We start from the raw sequence: 24,225 nt of genomic DNA, 5'->3' as shown, positions 1-24,225 counted from the left end.
CTACAACAGCTCTGCTGACCTTGTTCTCTGGCTCTAAAGCAGCTCTGCTGACCCGGTTCTATGGCTCTAAAGCAGTTCTGCTGACATGGTTCTCTGGCTCTAGAGCAGCTCTGCTGACCTGGTTCTCTCCCTCTGGAGCAGCTCTGCTGACCTGGTTCTCTCCCTCTATAGCAACTCTACTGACCGGGTTTCTCTGGCTCTACAGCGGCTCTGCTGACCTCGTTCTCTGGCTCTAGAGCAGCTCTGCTGACCTGGTTCTTAGGCTCTAGAGCAGCTCTGCTGACCTGGTTCTCTGGCTCTAAAGCAGCTCTGCTGACCTGATTCTATGGCTCTAAAGCAGCTCTGCTGACTTGGTTCTCTGGCTGTAGTGCAGCTCTGCTGACCTGGTTCTCTGAACCTAAAGCAGCTCTGCTGGCCTAGTTCTCTGGCTCTAGAGCAGCTCTGCTGACCTGGTTTCTCTGGCTCTACAGCGCTCTGCTGACCTGGTTCTCTGGCTCTAGAGCAGCTCTGCTGACCTAGTTCTTAGGCTCTACAGCTGCTCTGCTGACCTGGTTCTATGGCTCTAAAGCAGTTCTGCTGACCTGGTTCTCTGGCTCTAGAGCAGATCTGCTGACCTGGTCCCTTGGCTTTAAAGCATACCTGCTGACCTTGTTCTCTCCCTCTAAAGCAGCTCTGCTGACCTGGTTCTCTCGCTCTAAAGCAGCTCTACTGACCTGGTTTCTCTGGCTCTACAGCAGCTCTGCTGACCTGGTTCTCTGGCTCTAGAGCAGCTCTGCTGACCTGGTTTCTCTGGCTCTACAGCAGCTCTGCTGACCTGGTTCTCGGCCTCTAGAGCAGCTCTGCTGACCTGGTTCTCTGGCTCTAAAGCAGCTCTGCTGACCTGCTTCTCTGGCTCTAGAGCAGCTCTGCTGACCTGGTTCTCTGGCTCTAAAGCAGCTCTGCTGACCTGGTTCTCTCCCTCTAAATCAGCTCTGCCGACCTGGTTCTCTGGCTCTAGAGCAGCTCTGCTGACCTGGTTCTCTGCCTCTAGAGCAGCTCTGCTGACCTGGTTCTCTGGTTCTAAAGCAGCTCTGCTGACCTGGTTCTATGGCTCTAAAGTAACTCTGCTTCCTGGTTCTCTGGCATTAGAACAGCTCTGCTGACCTGGTTCTATGGCTCTAAAGCAGCTCTGCTGACCTGGTTCTCTCCCTCTAAAGAGCTCTGCTGACCTGGTTCTCTGGCTCTAAAGCAGTTCTGTTGACCTGGTTCTCTGCCTCTAGAGCAGCTCAGCTGATCTGGTTCTATGGCTCTAAAGCAGCTCTGCTGACCTGGTTCTCTGGCTCTAGAGCAGCTTTGCTGACCTGGTTTCTCTGGCTCTACAGCAGCTCTGCTAACCTGGTTCTCGGCCTCTAGAGCAGCTCTGCTGACCTGGGTCCCTGGCTCTAGAGCAGCATTGCTGACCTGGGTCTCTGGTTCTAGAGCAGCTCTGCTGACTTGCTTCTTAGGCTCTACAGCAGCTCTGCTGACCTGGTTCTCTGGCTCTACAACGGCTCTGCTGACCTGGTTTCTCTGGCTCTACAGCACCTCTGCTGACCTGGTTCTCTGCACTCACGATGCACGCACCCGACTTCGCAAAAATATATTTAAAAATAATATAAGTTTATTATAAATACAAATATGTTATTTTTATGACTATTTTAGATAATCTCTTGCCGTAATATGTATATTAAAGATACATACATATCATTTTGGAACATAACATTTTTTTGTGGGAGTTGCGCCCCCAGGGCGCCCGAGCACGTGTATGACATCACGCGGGACCCGCCACCGCGCAAGCATCTCGTATCGTAATGCGCATGTGTCGTAAATGCGCGGGAGCAGGAGTCGCGGGCTGGTCGCATACCAATCGCGCACATCACGTAATATTAAATGTATATGATGGTGCTTGCACCCCATACTGTGTTATAGGCTACCTATATCACTACCATTGCACACACATATAAAACCTATAAGTCACTCCTATGGCAGGCCTTAACAATCCTGAAGGCAGAGTGCTTGGTTTTTATGTGAGAGGGTGCCCCTGCATGAGCAGAGCCCCTCTGCAGCATTCGGATTACCTCCTCTGATGCTGTTTGTGGTGCAGTCTGACCATATACTCTTAAGTGCATTATAACTTTGAGGTAAATGCTAACTTTGGGATGGCTGCACGGAAACATGTCGTGTTTGGTGTCAAACGCTTTGGAATACTACCCCCCGCCAGTTCTGGCAGCGGGGGTAGCATTCCACCCTTCTAGAGGGAGAGACATGTTCACACTGGTCTAACCCTCTAGGACTTTCTAGGGCCCTGGCATCACAAAATGGATGCTTCTGCCACAGACACGGATCTGGCCTCCTGCTGCTGACTGAAACTCTGGCAGGGGAGGCCTGGACAATAGATTTCCTGTCCCAGGGAGGTGTAACCACCTCCCCAGACAGGCAGATGTGTATTGGGGCTGGACGGGAGCACTATCTGGTGTGTTGAAGTCCTGCACTGGGGGCACACTTGGTGTCCCTCTGCATAGTCCAATTCAAACCGGTTGCAGGGGCTATCTGCCACTGCTCTGGCACGAAACTGGACAAAGGAGATGGTTGTAACCAGCCCTCTTTCCAAACCCTCCCATAGGTGGGTCCCTAGAGTATGTCTAACCCCCAAACTTAGTATAAGCATGGGAACCCAGTCCTTGCGATTTTAGATTACCCTGGATGAAACTCTACAACATATATCCTGGACTTTCGACGTTTTATCCTGACTAGAAGGCTGAAGAAATCTCCCTTGGAGTCAAGGAGTGACTCCCCTGCTTGGCAGGCACCAAAGAAGCAACTGTCTGGTCTGCAATTCTGAAGCTCCCGTTGGACGCTGAAGTCTCTCCATCACCAGAGGTGGATTTCCTGACTTCGCCAAGGCTACCCTAAGTCCACAGCAAAGCTGAGGCCTGTGACTATCGTGGGTGACGAGGAACCATAACCCCTGGGCCCTGCGTTCTATTGCTGGTACATCGACTTTCTGTTCACCCTTGAAGTTCTGCTTTGGGCTCTGAGTAGCCCTAGCCTTGAGCACAGACTGCACTGAAGATCTCTGGCCTCCACTCCACGTGTGACCCGTGGGCCGGGTTCCAGTGCGACCGCTCGAGGCTCCTTCGCGATCGCTAGCCCATTGGCTAGAGGGTCCCCACGAAGGCAACTCCTTTTCTACTTGGGTTTCCCTGGTTGCTCCAGATGTGCCCTGACTTACCCTTGCTGGGTGAGTCCCTCAGACCTTGCTGGTCTGCACCGACGTCCTTCTTCTCTTTCCACAAGACTTGCCTTTGCCAAGGCTTGTTGGGTCCAATCTGGTTGCCGATACCGCAGCACTCGACAGACTTTGTGGGACAGCTCAAATCTGGCTTGTGGACTTCATTGACACCTCCTGGACCTCGTGGCTCAAGAGTCAAGACACCCGTCAACTCAACTGAAGCACATCTGTGGGCATTGGTCCATCCTTCCCTCGGTCACTGGCAAGTGACCTAGACTCTGTCCCCTCTGCTTTCAGGTTCCTTACATCCTAGATCCAGGCGTGTATCTCTTCAGACACTTCTCTTCTTCACGGCAGCAGCAGTTCTTCGCCAGCTTCCATTGTAATCGACTACGCAACCCGACACCAAAAGACACCTATGCACCCGGCTTCCGTGTGTAAGGTAACTCGAGTACTCCGGTGCTCTCGTGGGTGCTAGCCCTAGAACTTCTTAAGTCCAAAAGGCTTTGTTCCTGACTCGATTCTAAGTGTCCCTAATCTATAAATTTCCAACCGCGATATTGCCCATAGAAGCTAACGGGAACCCGCGGTTGTGTGTACACACTGCACCCAGTCCCCGTGGGTCCCCTGTGTCACTACCTTGGGTGGTTCCTTGGGGTTCCAGCGATTCTACAGGCTCTAGGCCTTGTGTCTAGTTCGGTCGTGGTTCTTATACCACTTTTTTGCTTTATGGTTTGGCATGTATTTGTGCTATTACTGTTGATTGCTAACTTTTAAATTAAGTACTTCGAACTCCAGCCTCAAAAAGAGACAGGAGGGGTGTGTTTTATCTTAAATACATATATTTTAAATATATACCTGGTGTGGTTGTCTTTTCATTTGGTCATTCAAGAGATTATAGACTGGTAAAACAAGCTGCTTTACATTCCTTCAAGACTTAGCCTGAAGGCTGCTCTCCATAGCTACCACTAGGATAGCTTTCAATAAAGGTTGTCTTTAACCTATCACCATAAGGGGTTGCTTGGACTGATACAAGGTGCCCACTATAACTAGTGGACAGCATATATCAGGCCAACTTCTCACAGGGCATGGGCATTGGCGGTGACACACCGCTGGGGCCAGGTGTTCACTACCGTGATATGGCTGCTACCCATTGGTGCGAATGACCGTGATTTGGGTGGTGGAGCATGCCAACCGCCATTTCCTAATGTGTATATCACTACCGAGATTGCGGGTCCCATTTAACTATATGTATATCACAACCGCGAGTGTGGCTTTGACATTGGCAGTGACACACCACCGGGGCCAGGTGGTCGCAGCGGTGATATGGCTGCTATACGTTGGTGGCTATGACAGTGATTTGGCTGGTGGAGCATGCCAACCGCCATTTCCCAATGTGTATATTACTACCGCGATTGCGGGTCCCATTAGCTGTAAGGGCATGGGCATTTGATGTGACACACCGCTGGGGCCAGGCGGTCGCTACCTCAATATGGCTGCCTGCTATACATTGGTGCCTAAGACCGTGATTTGGGTAGCGGAGCATGCCAACCGCCATTTCCCAATGTTTCTATCACTACCGCAATTGCGGATCCCATTGGTTGTAAGGGCATGGGCATTGGCGGTGACACACAGCTTGGGCCAGGCGATCGCTTACGCGATATGGCTGCTATCCATTGGTGCCTATGACCGTGATTTGGGTGGCGGAGCACGTCTCAGCGCCTATGGACACATCATGCTGTGTCAATGGCAATGGCCAGTTCTCAACAGTGTACAGTAGACACATGATTTATGGCACAATATAGTGCACACAATGCCAATGTAACATTTAGCCCACTGCTGACTACACATGCAATGTCGGTGCACATGATTGCAAACATTGGCATGTACTCCCTTCCCTTTCACTTTTGATATTGCTGGGCATGTACACAGAACACTGTTGTGATGGACTCTCCTATGGGTACACATGTCAATGTGTGATATGGCTGAGCAACCCACAGTGATGAATGTCTGACTACACAATGTGCATATTTCAGTGTCTACTTTTGCTTGGCTCATGCACATACTTGATCTTAATGCACAGACTGTGCTCAATGTGTTGTTAATATGTGCCCTGTTCTACTTATGCAAGAAGGTGTGGTATGTACAGCAGCTAGGTAGGAGACAATAGTGTTGCTGTTTCACGCATATGCTGTATGAACTACTGTCAGTGCTGCTTATGCAAGATGTGGCAATATACCTTTGGGCATTCACATAGTCAGATGTTGTTTTGGAAGTACTCACTGTACAAGTGTACGACTAGTGTTGCTGAAGGTGTCCCAACATGTAAGTTGTGCTGTAAGCTGAGGTTTGATGCCAGTCATTGTTGGCGTTGTATCAGTCAAAACATAAGATGTTGGACACATCACATGGTGGATTGCAATTACATGTGTCCCGTTTCATCTCACCTAGGAAGTGACCAAATGTGCATTGTCCCTTCACATTGCTGACGAACATGGAGGATGAGGATGTCATACGGAAATTCCGTCTGGATCAACCCACCCTTCAAGACCTATGTGCTCTGTTTGAACCCCACCTGCGGCCTCGCAGAACGTATCCGACTGCTTTGACACCGACGTGTAAGGTGATGGCGGCCCTGCATTTCTTTGCTACTGGTTCACTCCAGTACACGGTGTACATTGCAGGTGGGATGTCGCAACCTATGTTCAGCATGGTGCTATGTGATGTCCTGTCCACTATGATGACCTACAGGGACAGATACATCCATTTCCCCCAGAGCCATGAATTGGTGGCTGTGAAGGGTGATTTTTATGTCCTTGGACACATCCCTAATGTTGTTGGTGCCATTGACTGCACACATGTTGGCCTGGTTCCACCACATGCACGTGAGCACAACTATAGGAACCGGAAACATTTCAATTCCATCAATGTGCAATTGGTGTGCCAGGTGGATATGATCATCTCACACATCTATAGCAAATTTCCTGGCTCGGCCCATGACTTGTACATCATGCGTAACAGCATTGTGCCACAGCTGATGGCTAATCTGCTTCTGGAGCGTGCATGGATTGTGGGTGAGTACGCTGAGTCAAGTAGCGTGCTGTGTGCAACATGCCACAGTTATGTTACAAAATTGGTCTGTGTATCTCACACCTAGGTGACTCTGCATATCCCAACCATCCTTGGTTGCTGAGCCCACTGCAGAATCCCAGGACCCCAAGTGAAGTCCGCTACAATGAAGCCCATGGGAGGATATGTTGTGTGGTGTAGCGTACATTTGGTCTCATGAAGTCCTGATTTTGCTGCCTGGACAAGACCGGAGGTGCACTGATGTACTCACCCAAAAAGGTGTGTCAGATTGTAGTTGCATGCTGCATGCTCCACAACCTGGCCTTGTGCAAGGAGATCCCCCGTCTCCTGGAAGCTGATGAGCAGCCAAAGCCCCCGCCTGCAAACAAACCCATGTCCAGTGACGAGGGTGGAGAGGAGGAAGATGTTGACCTGCGTCAACAGCTCATCATCCGCTACTTCCCCTGAAGTTGAGTGAAAACGTACAATGGTACCATTGTCTGCTGATGTCGTTGTTGGGGAAAAGGTGTAGGTGAGGTTTGTGACTGGAGCCTGTTGTTGATTCTGTGCTGCCTGCTAATGTTTCTGAGACAGGGTAGTTTAGCACAGATACAGGATGTCTATGTCGGTACTGTTCCTCATTGCAATGTGTGCAGAATGGATACCTTGATGACAAGTGTTGTGTGATGGCTGTGATGCCATCGCCTGACTAGTGAATATTGTTCTGTTGTGTTTTCCTAGGTCCCTTCAGAACCGCCACTAGCTGGGCCAAGAGGTCCACGATTTGGCCCATGCGGGTGTCTATGGACCTCAGCAGCAGGTGGAGCTCTCAGGAATCTTCCTGGCCCTGGCCCCTTTGTCCCTGGACCAGTTCATAGGGTCCAAGGACTCTGGTGATGTTGTCCAGGGCTTCGGTCCCAGTGTCTGGTTAGCTTGAACTCCCCCTTGCCCTCCCACGTGCCCTGCTATCATGGACCTATTGCCTCACCACTGAATGCATCTGCCTACTCTCCCTGCCCTCCTCAGTTGGTGGGGTGGGGTGTTCATCCTCTGGGGCAGGGAGAGGGTTGCAGGCAGCACTGGTGGCAGTAGTAGTGGTGGTGGTGGAGGCCGCACAGGTCGTTCCAGCAGGGATCAGCACAGTTGCTGTTGTTGCTGATATGGTGGCGGGGGGGACAGTGGGGTCCTGGGACCTGTTGCGCCCTGGCATGCCAGATGGGCTGGCTTTTTGCTCCGCATCCTCGAAATCCAGGGTGTCATCATTAGAGTGTCCATGTTCCAGGGGTGGAGACTGGCTCTGCAGGTTGGTGTTGTCATCCTCTGCAGTCAGTTCTTGGTCACCTGTGGGACAGAGGGGAAATGGTCATTGACGTGCTCCCCTCAAGCTTGGTGTTCGATGTATCTCATTTACAGGTTATGCAACACACAGTTTACCAGTTCTCACATTGTATGTCTGCACAGCAATGTGCATCATGACAGTATGTAGAGGTATATACATTATTGTCCATGGTGTGACATGTCAATGGATACCATGCCCCACGTGCAGATTTTGTGATTACGAGGACATTATGTCATCTAACGACTGGTGGCACCACGACTTGATGTGAAGCATCTATGCTATTTACTCTGCCTGGCAAGCGTTACACATGTGCATGAACTAGCCATTGTTATCTCATGCATACCTTTGTCATGTCCTGTGTTTTGATTTATTTGTTCTACAGACCATACTTGCTTTGTTTTCATATGGTCCTCCAAGCTCTGCCCCCATGGAAATTGCAGATAGCATTTAGTGCTGTGCATGTTTGTGCCCTGATTTTACTGAACATGTGATTTGGTGAGTCACAATTTTATTTCTGTGGGACTTACTCACCAAAGGAAACCGCTACTGGCGCTCGCAGCCTCCCCGTATCCCAGGAGGGACTGACCGCCTGAGTTCCGCGTCAACAGCTTGCAGCACCCGCTTCGCGGGTGCCGCTGCGCGGCGCTCAGGTGTGGGGTTGAGGCAGCAGGTGTAAACTTAGCATCCAGCACCCGGGAGGAAGAAACCATCGTGCAAGGCAATTGGGGCGAGTGAAGCAGGGACCACAGAGACCAGGAGCCCCTGCGCCGCACAGGTGTGTACGGCCGCACCCCCAGCAAGCCACGCCCCCGGCCGTCCAAGCGCTGTAGAAAAGCGAACCCTCCCAGAGCACAGTGGGACTTACTCACCAAAGGAAACCGCTACTGGCGCTCGGAGCCTCCCCGTATCCCAGGAGGGACTGACCGCCTGAGTTCCGCGTCAACAGCTTGCAGCACCCGCTTCGCGGGTGCCGCTGCGCGGTGCTCAGGTGTGGGGTTGAGGCAGCAGGTGTAAACTTAGCATCCAGCACCCGGGAGGAAGAAACCATCATGCAAGGCAATTGGGGCGAGTGAAGCAGGGACCACAGAGACCAGGAGCCCCTGCGCCGCACAGGTGTGTACGGCCGCACCCTCAGCAAGCAACGCCCCCGGCCGCAACACCCCCTACAAACAAAGCGCGGTAACGCTTAGCGGGACGCGAGCGGGACGCCGAGCGAAGCCCGGGCAAAGGACGGGCCCTCTGTGGCCCTCAGGGGCCAGAAGAGGCTGGGCTGGGCCAGCCCCCTAAAACTGCCCCCCCATTAATAATATACTGCTATTAGTTCCTCGACAGCCAGTTGGATCACTGGCCATTCCCTTGACACAATTTATATCTGCCCGTTACCATCTAATATAGCACTCGTCGTAATGAGGAAACCTACCAAGAAAACAAGGATGCCTACCCTAAGGTCGAGCTCAAAAACCAAATCGGTTCATTTATCTCCACTACCGACTTTTACTGCTATTGACAAGATGCTCAAACGGACTATAGGGGCGGTTTCCGATGCCATAGCCAACACCGAGAGAAGAATGTCCTTACCCCCGGTAACTATCATTCAAGACACCCAGGATTCATTGATTAACCTGTCAGAAGCTTCCAAAGACTTGGTAGAGGAGATGGATACTAGCCGGCCCATTACCCCACCATCCTTTGTTGACCTTCCTTGCGCCCAGCCACCCGCTGAAATCAGTAGGGCTAGACATGGTGCACAAACAAGCACTCAAATAAATACTCATGATAACGACATATCCCTTGCGGAAACAATGTTGAATAAGGAAGTCCACAAACAAGTGAGGAAAAAAGGTCATGTCAAACCCAGTAACCACAACTTGATCACGCCCATAAACCCATCCACACCGGGAATACCATGCTGGATAACCAACATGGTGGCGGATCTTAAATTAGACCTGGAGCACTCTATCTCGGTGCTGTTAAAACCCCTCATATCAAAAATTGATAGACTGACCTCATTGGTCAATAATAAGGGGATCAGCCCGAAAACCTATCCTGTGCAGGAACGGGATTTGACAAATCGAAAGGACCCTACATTAAGTAGCCCACTAAGAGATAAGGCCTCTCTAGTAATCAATGGGGGGGACAAACTAAATAACACCAGTGTCCCGCAGAAAGGAGCCCAGGAAAAACAAAAGGTTGTCTCTACCCCGCAAGCAGGCAAAAATAAAAATCAAATACCCATGGGCAATAACAAACCTCCATCCGCATCTTTACAAACGATGGAAAAGAACAAGGCCCTAATCCATAAGGCGGTTCCTAAGTCTCCACGGCGTGCTATAGCGTCAACCTCTGACGATAAGAACACTGCAACATGCTTCAAGACAATCAATCTTCCGCCTGAGGCTCTGCCCCTTGTAGTCGTCCTAACAGGAATTCCCCCTTTAAAGGAGGGCCAACGGGAATCACAGACTGAATTAAAAAATAAATGCATACAGTGGCTGCAAACACATCGACCCTTGCCCCCTAACATCCACGGGGAAATCCTTGCAGTGAGAAGGGGTGAGTGGATTGGCAAAGGTATTAAGACCATCGCAGGGGATATCATTACAGTCAACTTTAGAGACAGGGCGGCCGTGAATTTCATCTGTAACGCCCCCCCGAGTCACATAAGTTCACAAATCCACCCGGTTCGCCTATCCTACTTTTACCCCTTCGCACCCCAAAGGCCCAGGCCGAATATTGGCCCTGACAGAATATCGCACTTGGGTTCTCAACCCGGCGTACTGCAATGGCAAAGGCCAAATTCTGTATTCCCAATTTATGATTCCCCCATTACACAGTACGCTCACTGGAATAGGTTCAGTACACTTGAAGGGGTGGACTGACTGAGACTGGACCGCTCATTTTCAAAAATTAAACATAGGAAGGAGCCCACCCTACCATCTACAGGGATAAAAGATGGAGGCGACCAGGGCCAAATTGACGTTCCGGATCCTGTGCAATCCATAGGAGGCAGCAACACACCATTGATCACTAACCGGGGTAGAGGGGAGTGGATAAATCCCTCATTAGACAATTCCCATCTCACCCACAGAAGAATCGCTACCCCCTACAGGCCGCAACTAAGCCGGGTTGTTGCACCCGCAACGGATAGCCTATCAAAGCTTCTGCTAGGCAAGGGAAAAAGAACACCCAAGGTCACGACTCATGACAACCTATTAATAGCTACCTGGAATATTGCAGGGCTAGCGGCCAAGTTCGCATCTCAGGACTGGCGCAGCTATATAAGTAAATTTCACATTTTGTGCCTGCAAGAGACCTGGGCCACTGAATCGCATGCTTACAGCCTGGAAGGCTACAAAGGCTTTTTTGTCCCTGCAAAAAAAGCCATCTCGGGGAGAGCAAGTGGGGGGCTCGCGATCTATGTCAATTTAGACATCAAGGGCACCTGGTCCAACACCAAATGGGTCACAGCCAACCTCCAAGTATTAAGGTTCACTTCACCAAGTCTAACATTTCTGCTTATGAACTGGTACAATGCACCGGCTATAACGGAGAAGGGAATAGCCATAAATGAATTAGAAAACTGTTTGAGCTTTTTAACCATGACACCAAACATCACGGATATAATACTAATGGGAGATTTTAATTGTCACCTCTGTGAGAAACTAATGCCATTTAACAACGACTGGTCTAGATGTACGATCTTGAAAGGCCCTCACTTCACCCATTCAACTGAGGGCTGGGGTTTGGAAAGACTTATGAAAAGGTACAACCTAATACAAATCCTAGATCTCGCCACACTCAACGACAAAGGAGAGTTAACTCCAACATTTAAAGGAAGAGGTTGTCACTCTTACATTGATTTCGCACTAGTCTCTCCCAATCTAAAAAGAAGTATTAGTACAATCATTATAGAGGCCAGTAGTTTCAGTGATCACAACCCGGTAATCATTAAAATGGAGGGTTTCGTTTTTCCATCTCAAAAGAAACCTGCCATTACAGAAAGAGTAGTCGACCAGGGCAGAAGAATTAAATGGGCCAAAATTGATGCGGACAGTTTTTATAAAAAACTATTTTCCGAAGCCCCAGCAGCAATTGATAAATGTCTCGACCTCTGTGTAACTGGAGCTGAGGTGGTGAAGGCATTTGAAGAAATCGCACAGGCTGTAAGTAACTCCTTACATACCCCAGGAACTAAAAACAAAATGCCCCTAAACCCCCGTTGGTTTGATTCAAATTGTACAAAGGCGCAGAAAAACCTGAAGGATAGTCTTCATGCCCAACCAAGGGATAAAATGAAGGTGGCACGGAACAGAGCTGAATATAAAAAAGCTCTGAAGGCTCGCAAGCAAAGCATACAAAATCAGGCCTGGGAAGACTTAAGGGACGCCGCAGAAAGAAAAGATTCTATCGCCTTTTGGAAAGTGATTAATGCCCCCCTCTTTCAGGATCAAGGGGCTCCCAAAATCATGAATACCATTCTGCCGGAACAATGGCAGAAACACTTCCAGGGCTTATACAACCATTCAAACAAGGAACCCCAGGAGGAGTCAGCGGAGGCCCACCGGCCTGTAAAGCTAAAGTTCACCTTGAAGGAGGTCGAATTAGGAATCACCGGGCTCAGCAAAAACAAAGCCGCGGGCCCGGACGGAATTCCACCAGATCTATTCCTAAGTAGACCTGAACTATGGGCTCCGTTACTTATGAGGGTGTTAAATGAGGCAGGGGAGGTAGGCCTCCCCCAGTCCTGGTCAACGGCGACCATAGTCCCTATTTACAAAAAAGGCAACCGTGATGACCCCCAATGCTATCGACCCATTTCCCTCATTGATGTGTCAGCTAAGGTCTTGGGGCGATTCATCCTATCGAGATTGCAAGAATGGGCAGAGGAGCAACAAATCCTCTCAGAAATTCAATACGGCTTCAGGAAAGGCAGATCTACCACCGATCAATGCCTAAATCTATACCAAAATATACCATCGCCGGGAGGGGGTCAATATACATGGGGTTTATGGACCTTTCTGCGGCCTTTGACCGCGTAAACAGGAGAAAGCTCTGGGCCATGCTAAAGGAGCTAGGTGTGGACCAATCCCTAGTCGACACTCTACAAAACCTACATCGGAACACCTCTGCAAGTGTAAGGTACAGTCAGGAAGGCAATAAGACCGATCCCTTTACCTGTAATAGTGGAGTCAAACAGGGATGCATCCTTGCGCCCTTCCTTTTCTCTATTTATATCAACGCTTTGGAAAAGGATCTCCTCAAGCTCAAAGTTGACTCACCCCAAATTGGTCATCGAGCAGTGCCCGTACTACTCTACGCCGATGATGCGGTCCTGCTCTCTAGAACACCATTGGGACTGCAAAAATTAATTGACGGGTTTGTCAATTTTATGGAGAAACTGGACCTGGCCACAAATCTAGAAAAGTCCTACATTATGTCATCGGGGAAATCCATAAAAGGAACATTTACTTACAACATTGGATCACACAAAATAGATCAGGTCAAGTCTTTTACATACTTGGGGGTGCTATTTGATTACGCCTTATCGTTCAAACCCCTGATTGAGAAGCACTCTACCAAACTGGCAAGTGCAGTTGGGGCAATCATGGGGTATGGGCAAAGATTAGGGAAATGGTCCCCCGAACAAATTATGGCCTTATACAGATCCATCTGTTGTGCGAAAGTAAGCTACGGGGCAGAAGTGTGGGGCTTTCTGGGCAAAAAAGTACAGCCGCTCCAGACTGAAGAAAATAAATTCTTACGAAGAATATTAAAAGTCCCACAGAGCGCTTCGGCCCACATCATACATGAAGAGGTAGGAGAACCATTTTTAGAGGATAAAATTAAATCCAAACCCCTCCTGGCATGGGTGAAAGCATGGACCAACCCTGAGGCGGCCCTTACGAGACAGATTATCGAGGACTGCCTCAAAAGAGATAAAGGACACGAAATCCCTTGGCTGAAATTTGTTAAGAAGTCGTTAACAGAGATTGGCTGCCCACAATACTTTTTAGCCCCACACTCTCTGTCCCGGGAGAGTAAGACCCTGGTGAAAAAACTTTTTCTTACACATCTGAAAACGTCAAGGGCTGAAAAGGAGAAGCACAAAGCCACTAATCACTTGTACAACAACCTCACTGCGAAGCAAGGGATGGAACCCTATCTGAGGGTCATGTACAACGCGCAGGATCGCTACCTCATGACCCGCTTCAGATTTAACATGTTACACCATATCCTTGCAGTGCCATCTGGGTTCACTCATACAATAGAGGAGAAGGGTACCTGCGGCTGCGATCTTAGATCTCCGCAGGATACCCTTCATTTTGTTTTACTGTGTCCTTTTTATACAATGCCAAGACGCAAGTTCCTGGTGGGAATCCTGAAAGAGCTAAAATTCAAATATGCAAAATTGGCTCTGAGATTCTTACAGGAAGCGGAGGACGCTTACACCCTGTTTTGCACGATAAACTTTATTCGAATTGCAACCAGATTGAGGAATACCAGAGATATTGGTCCCTAAACGTGATCTGAACATTCAAAATTTTATAAATCCCCTGGCCCTCTACTTGAGTACAGAAATTTTAAATATTTATATTTTTGTTTTTTTTTAACTTGATTATCATTTGCTGTGTTTTTTAACTTGCGTATATTTATATTGTATTTGTGCTTTTATGGTGTCTTTTTAAGAACCGAATAAAGATTATAAATTGAAAAAAATTGACAGTTACATACGCTTAGTTGTCTGCACACTGTACTTGGATATTGGATCTGTGTCAATTTTGGTGGGATGTGAGGGCTGTTGTTGTCATGTGGCTCCATGCTTTTCGAGAGAAATGGTGGGGTGCATGCACTGTCTACTTGCCTGTTCTGTTGTCACATTGGGGTGGAATTTCTGACACATCTCTCTGGGTGTGTGTTTAAGTGCTCCATCCTGCTCAGGGGTGGGACAGGGGTGCCTGGTGGGAGTTGTAGTGCAAGCTTCCCACCCCCAAACAGCCATCCCTGTGAAGATGGCTACCTACCTGTAAGTTTGGTTGTTGTAATACTATGGCTGCCACATACTTTTGGGTGGGGTGGAGTGCTCCATCCTGCTCAGGGGTGGGACAGGGGGCTGGTGGGATTTGTAGTGCAGGCCTCCCACCCCTAAACAGCCCTCCCTGTGAAGATGGATACCTACCAGGAAGTTTGGTTGGTGAGCTACATTGGCTGCCACATGCTTCTGGGTGGAGGGGAATGCTCCATCTTGCTCAGGGATGGGACAGGGGGCTGGTGGGAGTTGTAGTGCAGGCCTCCCACCACCAAACAGCCCTCCCTGTGAATATGGCTACGTACCTGTAAGTTTGGTTGGTGAGATACAATGGCTGCCACTTGCTTGTGAGTAGGGGGAGTTCTCCATCCTGCTCAGGGGTGGGACAGGGGGGCTGGTGAGAGTTGTAGTGCAAGCTTCCCACCCCCAAACAGCCTTCCCTGTGAAGATGGCCACCTACCTATAAGTTTGGTTGGTGAGATACAATGGCTGCCACATGCTTCTGGGTAGGGGGAGTGCTCCATCCTGCTCAGGGGTAGGACAGGGGGGCTGGTGGTAGTTGTAGTGCAGGCTTCCCACTCCCAAACAGCCCTCCCTGTAACAATGGCTACCTACATGTAAGTTTGTTGGTGAGAAACAATGGCTGACATGCTTCTGGCTGGGTGGGGGAGTGCTCCATCTTGCTGAGCTGTGGAACAAGGGGCACTGGTGGAGTTGTAGTGCAGGCCACCCACCCCCAAACAGCCCTCCCTGTGAGGATAGCTACCTCACTGTAAGTTTGGTTATTGTAAAACATTGGCTGCCACATGCTTCTGGGTGGGGAGGAGTGCTCTATCCTGCTCAGGGGTGGGCCATGGTGGCTGGTGGTAGTTGTAGTGCAGGCCCCCCACCCACAAACAGTCCTCCCTGTGAAGATGACTACCTACCTGTAAGTTTTGTTGGTGAGATACAATGGCTGCCACATGCTTCTGGCTGGGTGGGGGAGTGCTCCATCTTGATGAGCTGTGGGACAAGGAGGCCTGATGGGAGTTGTAGTGCTGGCTGCCTGTACACATACAACCCTGGGAATGTAGCTGGCTACCTTTGGGGTGAATCAGATGGGGTGAATGGTACATCTGTGAGACCTGTGTTGGGTATTGTGGTGCAGATGAATGGGATTGGGCCTAGGAGGTGTAGCTTAGTAGTTTTGCAAGACTGTACGTGGCAGTGTTATTGTATACATTTGTTTGTACTTACCAGCCTGCACTCCCCCGGCTATTCCTGTGAGACTCTCTGGATTCAGTATGGCAAGCACCTTCTCCTCTCATGCAGTGAATGTTCTGGGTGGAATGGGAGGGCCACCGCCAGTCATCTGAGCCAGCTGACGGTTCTTGTTGTTTCTCTCTTTCACCTTGCTCTTGAGGTCATGCCACCGCTTCACGATCTCCTTGCTGCGCGGGGTGGTCCCCACTACATTGACCTTGTTGACTATCCTATCCCACATTTGTACTCTTGTGGCTAATGGTGTCTGTTGGGCCAGGGTACCAAACAATTGTGGTTCTACTCTGAATATCTCATCTACCATGACTGGCACTTCACTCTCTGTGAATTTGGGCATTTTGTTTTGTGCCATGGTGTGTGATGTGCAAATGGTTTGAGGTGCAGTTGTGAGGGTGGTGGGGGCGGTAAAGGTGGTGTATGTGTGTTGTGCTGGTGAGATGTGTTGTGTTTTGCCTAACCAATATGCTGCAGGGTTTGGTTCCTTCTGGGCTGGAGTAGTGCGAAGGATTCTGGTCAGGGAAGGGGCTGGTTTTATACTCAGCTATGTGGGTGTGTCAAAATGGAGTATTGCTGTCAGGTGTGTTGTGTGGGTTGTCCTGGGATTTGTAATTTTTAAGTTGCCATGGGGTTGTGTCAATGGGGTGTGTTAGGTGTTTTGGGGGCAGAGCTAGTTTGATGTGTGCGCTTGGTGGTCTTGTGTTTTTTTTTGGTCGACCGCCATATTTGTCACTGAGCTTCCGCAGCAGTGGCTATGCAGCAGCCCTTCTGCCGGCTCTCCCATTCATCACTGTTTGCGATCGTGACAGTTGGAAACAGCGTCCCGCTGTCACCTCAATGGAATCCTACTTTTACGTGCGGTCACTCCGCTGGTCTCGCGGCAGTTTTGTGAGGTTCCACCTCGAGTCTGACCGCCGCGGTCAGATTTTCACCTGCTCACTCCGCTACCGGCGGTCTTTCATGGCATTATCCTGCCGCGGTCAGAAATTTGTAGCTGTTGATCTCAATCAGACCATCGGTTTTGCCGCGGTACCAGCGGATGGTTGATTTTCGCTACCATGGCGTTCAGGGTGCTTTTACGACCGCCATCCTAATAGATCCCAAAGTTACAAGTGCAGACCAATTAGGTCGGAACGCGGGCCGGGTACATGACCAAGATCAGCCTGCTGGGAGTTGTACCTTAGTATCCTTGGTTTTGAGATGCGAGATCCAGTTTCAGTCTGCGCTGCTCTGCTTCCATTCAGATGAAGCCGCTAATCAGGAGCTGCGAGGCACTGCAATGCTAGATCCCGTGTCAGGCTGCATCAGGCCCGATGAAGCTACAAATCAGGAGCTGTGAGGTACTGCGCTGAGTGAGCCTAACTTGGGTTGTGTTGCACTACCTCAGTTCAAATGAAACCTTCAGTTGTGCCGGGAGCACACTCTAACTCCAGCCAAGGGTCTAAGACCTGGGGTGCACCTGTTGGGGATTAGGACTCACTCCAGCAGAGGTCAACAGCAGGGTTCAACAGTACAAAATTACTTTGCAAGTCTTTCACTGCTAGGACACGTAAAGCTTAAATACACGTCCTACTCTTTAAATGCAATTCACCCTGCCCTGGCAAGCCTTTGGAGCATACCCTAGGGGTAAGCATTGAAAAGGAAGGTTTAGGCCTGGCAAAAGGTTTATTTTGCCAGGTTGAAATATCAGTTTAAAAAGTGGCAGGCCTGAGACTTGTTTTAAAAGGCTGTTTTAGTGGGTGACACAATGTGTCCTGCAGGTGTGATAGGAACATTTAATGTACAGGCCCTGTGTACATGTAGTGCCATCTACTAGGGGCTTAACATGTAAATTAAATGTGCAACTAGGTGTAGGCCAGTCTTACCATGTTTTAAGGTAAAAGCACAAGCTCTTTAGCACTGGTTAGAGGTGGTAAAGTACATTTAGTCCTAAAGCCAATTAAAACTGTTCGAGAAAACAGGAGGGGTGAAGGCAAAGGTTTGGGGGACCCTTCAGAGAGAACTGGGTCCAACAGTGTATTGTATATTTTATTAGTTTGATATCATGCCAATTTGGAAATACAAACCACACACCTCATAACATAAGTAAAAAGATAAAAATTGGCAAAATTCTTAAAATCACCAATCAGAACAACAAATATTCACACACAGGCCTATGCCACCAATTAAGGAACTGCCGGACAGTACGCAAGATGTAAAACAGTAAACATAAAGATTAAAAAGATAGTTACAGTGCAGAACCCAACCCCAACAACGGACACGAGGCTGCCTAAACATACACAGGCCAGGTCCAATAAATACCTAGCGGTATTCACTATAGAGGCAAATTGTGAAAAGCTGCGTACAAGTTCATATTCATTTTTAAGGATTAAAGGCCGCATAAAATTTATACAGACCCAACGGCCAGCATTATTGTGCAGGCAAAAAATAACATTAAAAAAAATTAAAATTCCTCAATTCTAAAAAATGTGTACATACATTAGTTCTAGAATTAGAAAACCTGAGCTGCAACTAAGAGGATCAGTTACATAGCTAACACAAATCCCTAGCTAAAAGTATTCATGATAGCTAACCTTTTATGCCTTAATATGACTTTGGTGGTCTAAGAGCGGGGTCGCCGAACTGCCACCCTGCTCCGATACTGCCAAAGCGATTAAAGACCGCCCATTAGAGTACAACTTATTTTTATTCTGTCAGGCAGGTCTTTGGTGGTCCCACTGTGGTGCCTTTGAAAAGGGCACAGCAATGGGAGCGTCAAATGGAAATTCTAGCAGGGCATGGACTGTCAATTCCATGTGCTGCAGGAACTGGTGGAGCATGTACATAGGTGGGCGCAACATGTGACCCTTTGCATGCCCCCCATGGCGCAGAGGCAACTGGGGGCCCTGTATGGCCCCCTTTGTTTCCTCACTGCCACACTTTTCATGGCGGTTGTACCGCCACAAAATGTGTGAATATGCTTGGGGGTGCCACAGCGGCGCCTGTGCCCACAAGCGGGGGTTAAGTTTATGAATGGGCACATTTGGTTAATGTCTTTCAGTGGATGCAGTGGTGGGTGATGGGCTTTGTGTATTTTCTTGGGGTGGTAATAATCCTGTTTCTTCTTTGCCAAGTCTCTATAGCTTAGTTTTGTCTCTAAAATGCTCTCAATTGTACCAATAGGAGTTGTGTATCTCTAGCTATTTGAGAAGCAAAGTTTTCAGTTTCACACATAGGGTCTTCAATTTCTGATACTTCGGTACTGGTGAGGGCCATTACCTGGGTTTTTGTGAGAATGTGGTTTGAAAGATTTCATTTTCTGTAAGAATGGTCTCAAAGTTTCAATGTGTTTTTTCTTGATGTTGATTCATCAACTTCATAATGACTTTCATTGCTTCTCTGAGGGTATTTGTTGCCTCCCAATTACTTCCCAGCTCATAAACTACACGGTCCCATAATGAAGACATTGCTGATTTGATTTCCATTTGTATGCATTTGTCTTTCTTCTTCTTTGTCACTGTCGTACTGTCCTACCAATTTACTCTTTCTGAGATGGAATTAGCAGCATCTTCTGTAATTCCTATTTAATAGCCAAACAATGGTGGTGCTATTATTTCTTCGAATGTTATGTCTGTTAAGGAAGAGAATTGCCTTTCAGCTAAAATCCCTGTATAAGCACTCATTCATTCCCCTCTGTGAGGCGGAGGAGTCCATTCCTAGGGTGGATGTCGTTTTGGGAGGGGGGAACCCTCCAGACCAGGCTGCAGTGGCCTGTCTTCAAAGGAGCTGGAGGACAGGCAGGTAGCAAGAAAGTTCGAATTGGAAAAACTCAGGATGTAGAATGAGAGGGTAGAGAAAAGAATAGCCATGGAAGAAAGGAAGATGATCTTAGATCATGAGAGAAGTCTTAAGGAGCTGAAACTAAGGAGTAGGCCCGGCTCAGATGGTGGCAGCAATTCATCAGTACAGGCAGACAGAATTGTTCACATTCCCAAGAATGTAGGCAAGGAATTCAAGAAGGGAGATGACATACAGATGACATACAGAGGTGGTTCCAAGGGTATGAGTCGTCCATTCACATGAATGAGGTCCCTGAAAGGAAATGGGGGGCAGGGTTATGGCCTCTCTTTCCAGAGGAAGCAAGGGATACCCTGATAGCATGAAGGACGCTCTCCTCAATAGGTATGTACTCTCTCCTGAAAAGTAGAGGGATCAGTTTAGTTCCAGAAAAATGTCTGTTGACAACACAGTTGGAATGTGTAGATTCGTTCTGCAGGTCACAGGATGGCTGGATGAAGGACAGTAATGTAACAGATTTTCAGGGGCTCTACAATTTGATTGCATGGGAGCATTTGTCTAGTCTATGTTTTGCAGATCGTCGCCAGCACTTGGTTGATTGTAAGCTAACTGACCCCAGGAAGCTTGCTGTGGAGGCGAACTGCTGGGTGAGTACCCGGGTCCGCAAGAAAGACTTTGGGGGAGACTCAGCCAAAGGTGTGCAGGGTCCCCAGCAGAAAAGTGGGGGGGACAAGGGTAAAGCACAGGAGTTCTCTAAAGGGCCCCAAACTAACACCCAGGTTAAAGGTTCCCATCCCCCAGGAGATAAGAAACAAGGGGTCTCTTCAGGAAAGTCTGCTGAGACCGGCCCTGGCAATTGTTTTGCATGTGACCAGGTGGGTCACTTGAAGGGGGACCCCCAGTGTCCCAAGAGGGCATAGCCACCCACTGGTGGGCAGACCAAGGTGTTGGCAAGTGTAACGCTTGGGGAGGAGGGGTACCCACAGGAGGGTGGAGATCCCACAGAAATGACCCTCATCTCACTAAGAGACCGTTAGAGGGTCCCTGGAAACTAGGTGCCCCCTAACACAAAGAAATACAACACCTGGGTGACCATCAATGGGAAAAGAGTAGAGGCTCTCAGAGATACTGGAGCCAGTGTGACCTCAGTCTAGTGTCACCTGGTCTCTGTAGAGCAGGTAGTCCCAGGTGCATTGCACCAAGTAGTTAAGTAGCTGCTGTGGACAACTCAGAGTGCCAGTGTATGGTGAAGCAGGTTCCCTTTGAATGGGGGGGTCTCAGGTCCCTTCAGGGTGATTGTGAACCCTACCATGCCTGTAGATTGTGTGCTCGGTGACGACCTGGAGCAGTCCTTATGAAAGGATGTTGAGCTCAGGTCTCACTTGGAGATGCTTGGGTTGCCAGAGTGGGCATGCGTGTCCACTCGGTCAATGGCTGCCGGAAAGGGTGATCAGAAGGACCTGGAGCCTGAAACAGTGGCCCAGGTCCCTGCCAAGAGAAAGGGCAGGAGCACAGGAAACAGGCCCCTGGAGTTCCCACGGACCGAGAGGAGGCTGACCTTGAGGGGGACGCCCCGGTGCCTATAGGAGAGCAGGTAGCTGATCTGGGGGACATCTCTAAGCTGACCAATTGGCAGCAAGAAGGGGGTCCCATAAGGGAGGAATTCTGCAGAGAGCAGAAAAAGTGCCCTTCTCTAGAGGTTCTGTCATGGCAGGCTTCAGACCAGGCAGCTGGTGATCAGTCCAGATCACATTGGATCTACTGGAAAATGGTCTCCTGTATAGTGAGCCTAAGGTTTCTGAGCCTGGGTCAGTCCGTGTGCCCGTGATACCCCAGCGCTTCAGGAACTTCCTACTGGGTCTGGCTCATGATGTGGCTTTAGCAGGACATTTGGGACACGACAAGACCTTTGACAGGCTTGTCACCCACTTCTTCCGGCCCCAAATGCGAAGGCAGTCGGATGGACACTGTAGGCCTTGCCAAACTTGCCAGGTTAGTGGTAAGAGTGAGAGGAAGGCCAAAGCTCCTCTCCAACCTTTTCCAGTTTCTGGAACACCCTTTGAAAGGTTAGGGATGGACATTGTGGGGCCACTGGATACCAAGATAGCCACGAGCAACAGGTACATCCTGGTCTTAGTGAACCATGCCACCCAGAACCCAGAGGCAATCCCTCTCAGGACAATGACAGCACCAGTGGTGGGCTGGGCATTAATGGGGATCTTTTCCCATGTGGGGTTCCCCAGAGAGGTGGTTTCTGACAGGGTGACCAATTTCATATCCAAGTATATGACATCCCTGTGGAAGGGGTGTGTTGTAACGTACAAGTTCACCAATCCTTACCACCGCCAAGGCAACAGTCTGGTGGAGAGGTTCAACCAGACCTTGAAGGGCATGTTAAAGGGTCTAAGAGAACCCCTGAGGCATAGGTGGGACGTCCTCTTGCCATGCCTCCTCTTTGCATACAGGGAGATGCTACAGAAGACTCTTGGGTTCAGTCCATTTGAGCTTCTGTATGATCACCCTGTGAGAGGACCTCTGAGTTTGGTGAAGTAAGGCTGTGAGGCAGCTTCCAGGAAACTCTCCAGGGTGTGTTTACTTACATGCTGGCCTTCAGAAACCAAACTGCCTGCTACAAGAAACTCGCTCAGGTGAACCTAGAAGCACCTTCCTGCACAAAAACAATCCCTTGAGGCATTTTCCTCTTTTGATATGTGCTGCAGAATGGAGCACACATAGAAAGTGGAAAAAACAAGGAGAAATAAACATATTTCTGCTTGTTACAACTCACCTGGGGAGGCGTAGCAGTTTTGGTGCAATCCCAGGTCTACTACTTATGGTAAATCTGGGAATGCATCAAAATTCATGGGTGTTGCATGGGAACACCCACATATCATCTATGGAACACCTCACTGGGGCAGATTAATGCAACACATTAATTTGTGCTGCGTTGTGTTACTCTGGATTTATCAAGCCACTCACAGACATGCAGAGTGCCCTGCATGGCTCGGTAAATGGCACATAGTTGTTTCATTGCTGCTGGAAATGACTCTTACTGCAGGGTCACCCTCAAATGTTTTGCCTTCCTCCTCCCTTTGGTCTGACCTCTTTTTTGTGGGCTATAGGACTCTCAACACTTTACCACTGCTAACCAGTGCTAAAGTGCATGTGCTCTCTCTTTAAAACACATTTTAATTGGTTTACATCTGGTTGGCATATTTAATTTACTTATAAATCCCTAGTAAAGTGAACAGTATGTGCCCTGGGTCTATAAAATAAATGCTACTAGTGGGCCTGTAGCACTGGTTGTGCCACCCACTTCAGTAGCCCTTAAACATGTCACAGGTCTTCCACTGCAGAACCTGTGTCTGTAGTTTTGTTATGTCCCGTAACCTAGGCTGGAGTATCACAGCGACCTTTTGCCTACATTCGTCCTACCTTGCTCTACATAATGGTTCTAGCATTGAACCTTTACCCAGTTATGTGCTGCATAAAATACCAATTGGTTTCCTTGGAACTTCCTTCATTTATTATTCATAAGGATTCCTATTACCATATCTCAATCCCCTCCACATGACGTTCATAACCGGATTAACATACTCTGTACAAAAGTCATTGCCATTTTCATCCTTGAGCGACAGGGCTGCTCTGCATAATTGTAATGATTGATTTAGGTTAATTTACATAAACGTACTAACAACATATCGATTGTGGTAGAAACCGGAGGTTAGCCTTTTGGTATAAAAGAACCTCACCTTCACTAGAGAAGGAGAGGAGAGGATTCCATGCTGAAACTCTGAGGCCCTGCACGCAGAAGCTCCAGCATGCAGCGGTCTGACATCCCTTGCAGGGTGTCCAACTCAAGACCAAGAAGGGGTCCTTCATTCTCTCCCATCAGGTAATGGGGTTAGCTCTTTGCTAGCGGATTCTTGGCTATACAACCACATATATGCTAGGTACACTTAGGTACACTTAGGTAGGGTCTGCATAGTAGGAGTACACCTGCTTACTGTCATGTTTATATTTGCCTGCATACATTCACTGTTTTAGCACCATTGTATAATTCTACCTTCTATTTACTCTGTTGGTGCTTGTAATCTTTTACATTTGCTTCTGTCTAATGATTGTCACAGCAAACATGTTTTATACTAGAATGAGGCTGGTTCAATAAATGCTTATTAAAAACGTCCCAACGTTTATTCTGTGTATCTCTCTGAGACTAAGAGAGCACGAGTGACTGAGCGAAAAGTACTATACTGTTTCTAAAATCCCTGAAGGGAATGGGCCACATCACACTGTATTGGTATTGTCTGCCTACTGGGATACATCTGTGAGCAAAGTAAGGACAGGTATGGCACAGATGAGGTCCACAGGTGAGGCGAAGGGTTCGCCATGGTTCAGTTTAGTGGGCCCTGAGAGCATAGACAGAGGGATTCAACTGGGTTCAGTGAGGCATAGAACTGACAAGTGCTGCTGCAGAAGTGAGTCATTGTCCACTTCCTATCGCCT

Source organism: Triturus cristatus, chromosome 4_2, assembly GCF_964204655.1.
Source record: "Triturus cristatus chromosome 4_2, aTriCri1.1, whole genome shotgun sequence".
In the NCBI taxonomy this organism is placed as follows: domain Eukaryota; kingdom Metazoa; phylum Chordata; class Amphibia; order Caudata; family Salamandridae; genus Triturus; species Triturus cristatus.
Note: the sequence above shows the minus strand (reverse complement) of the source record.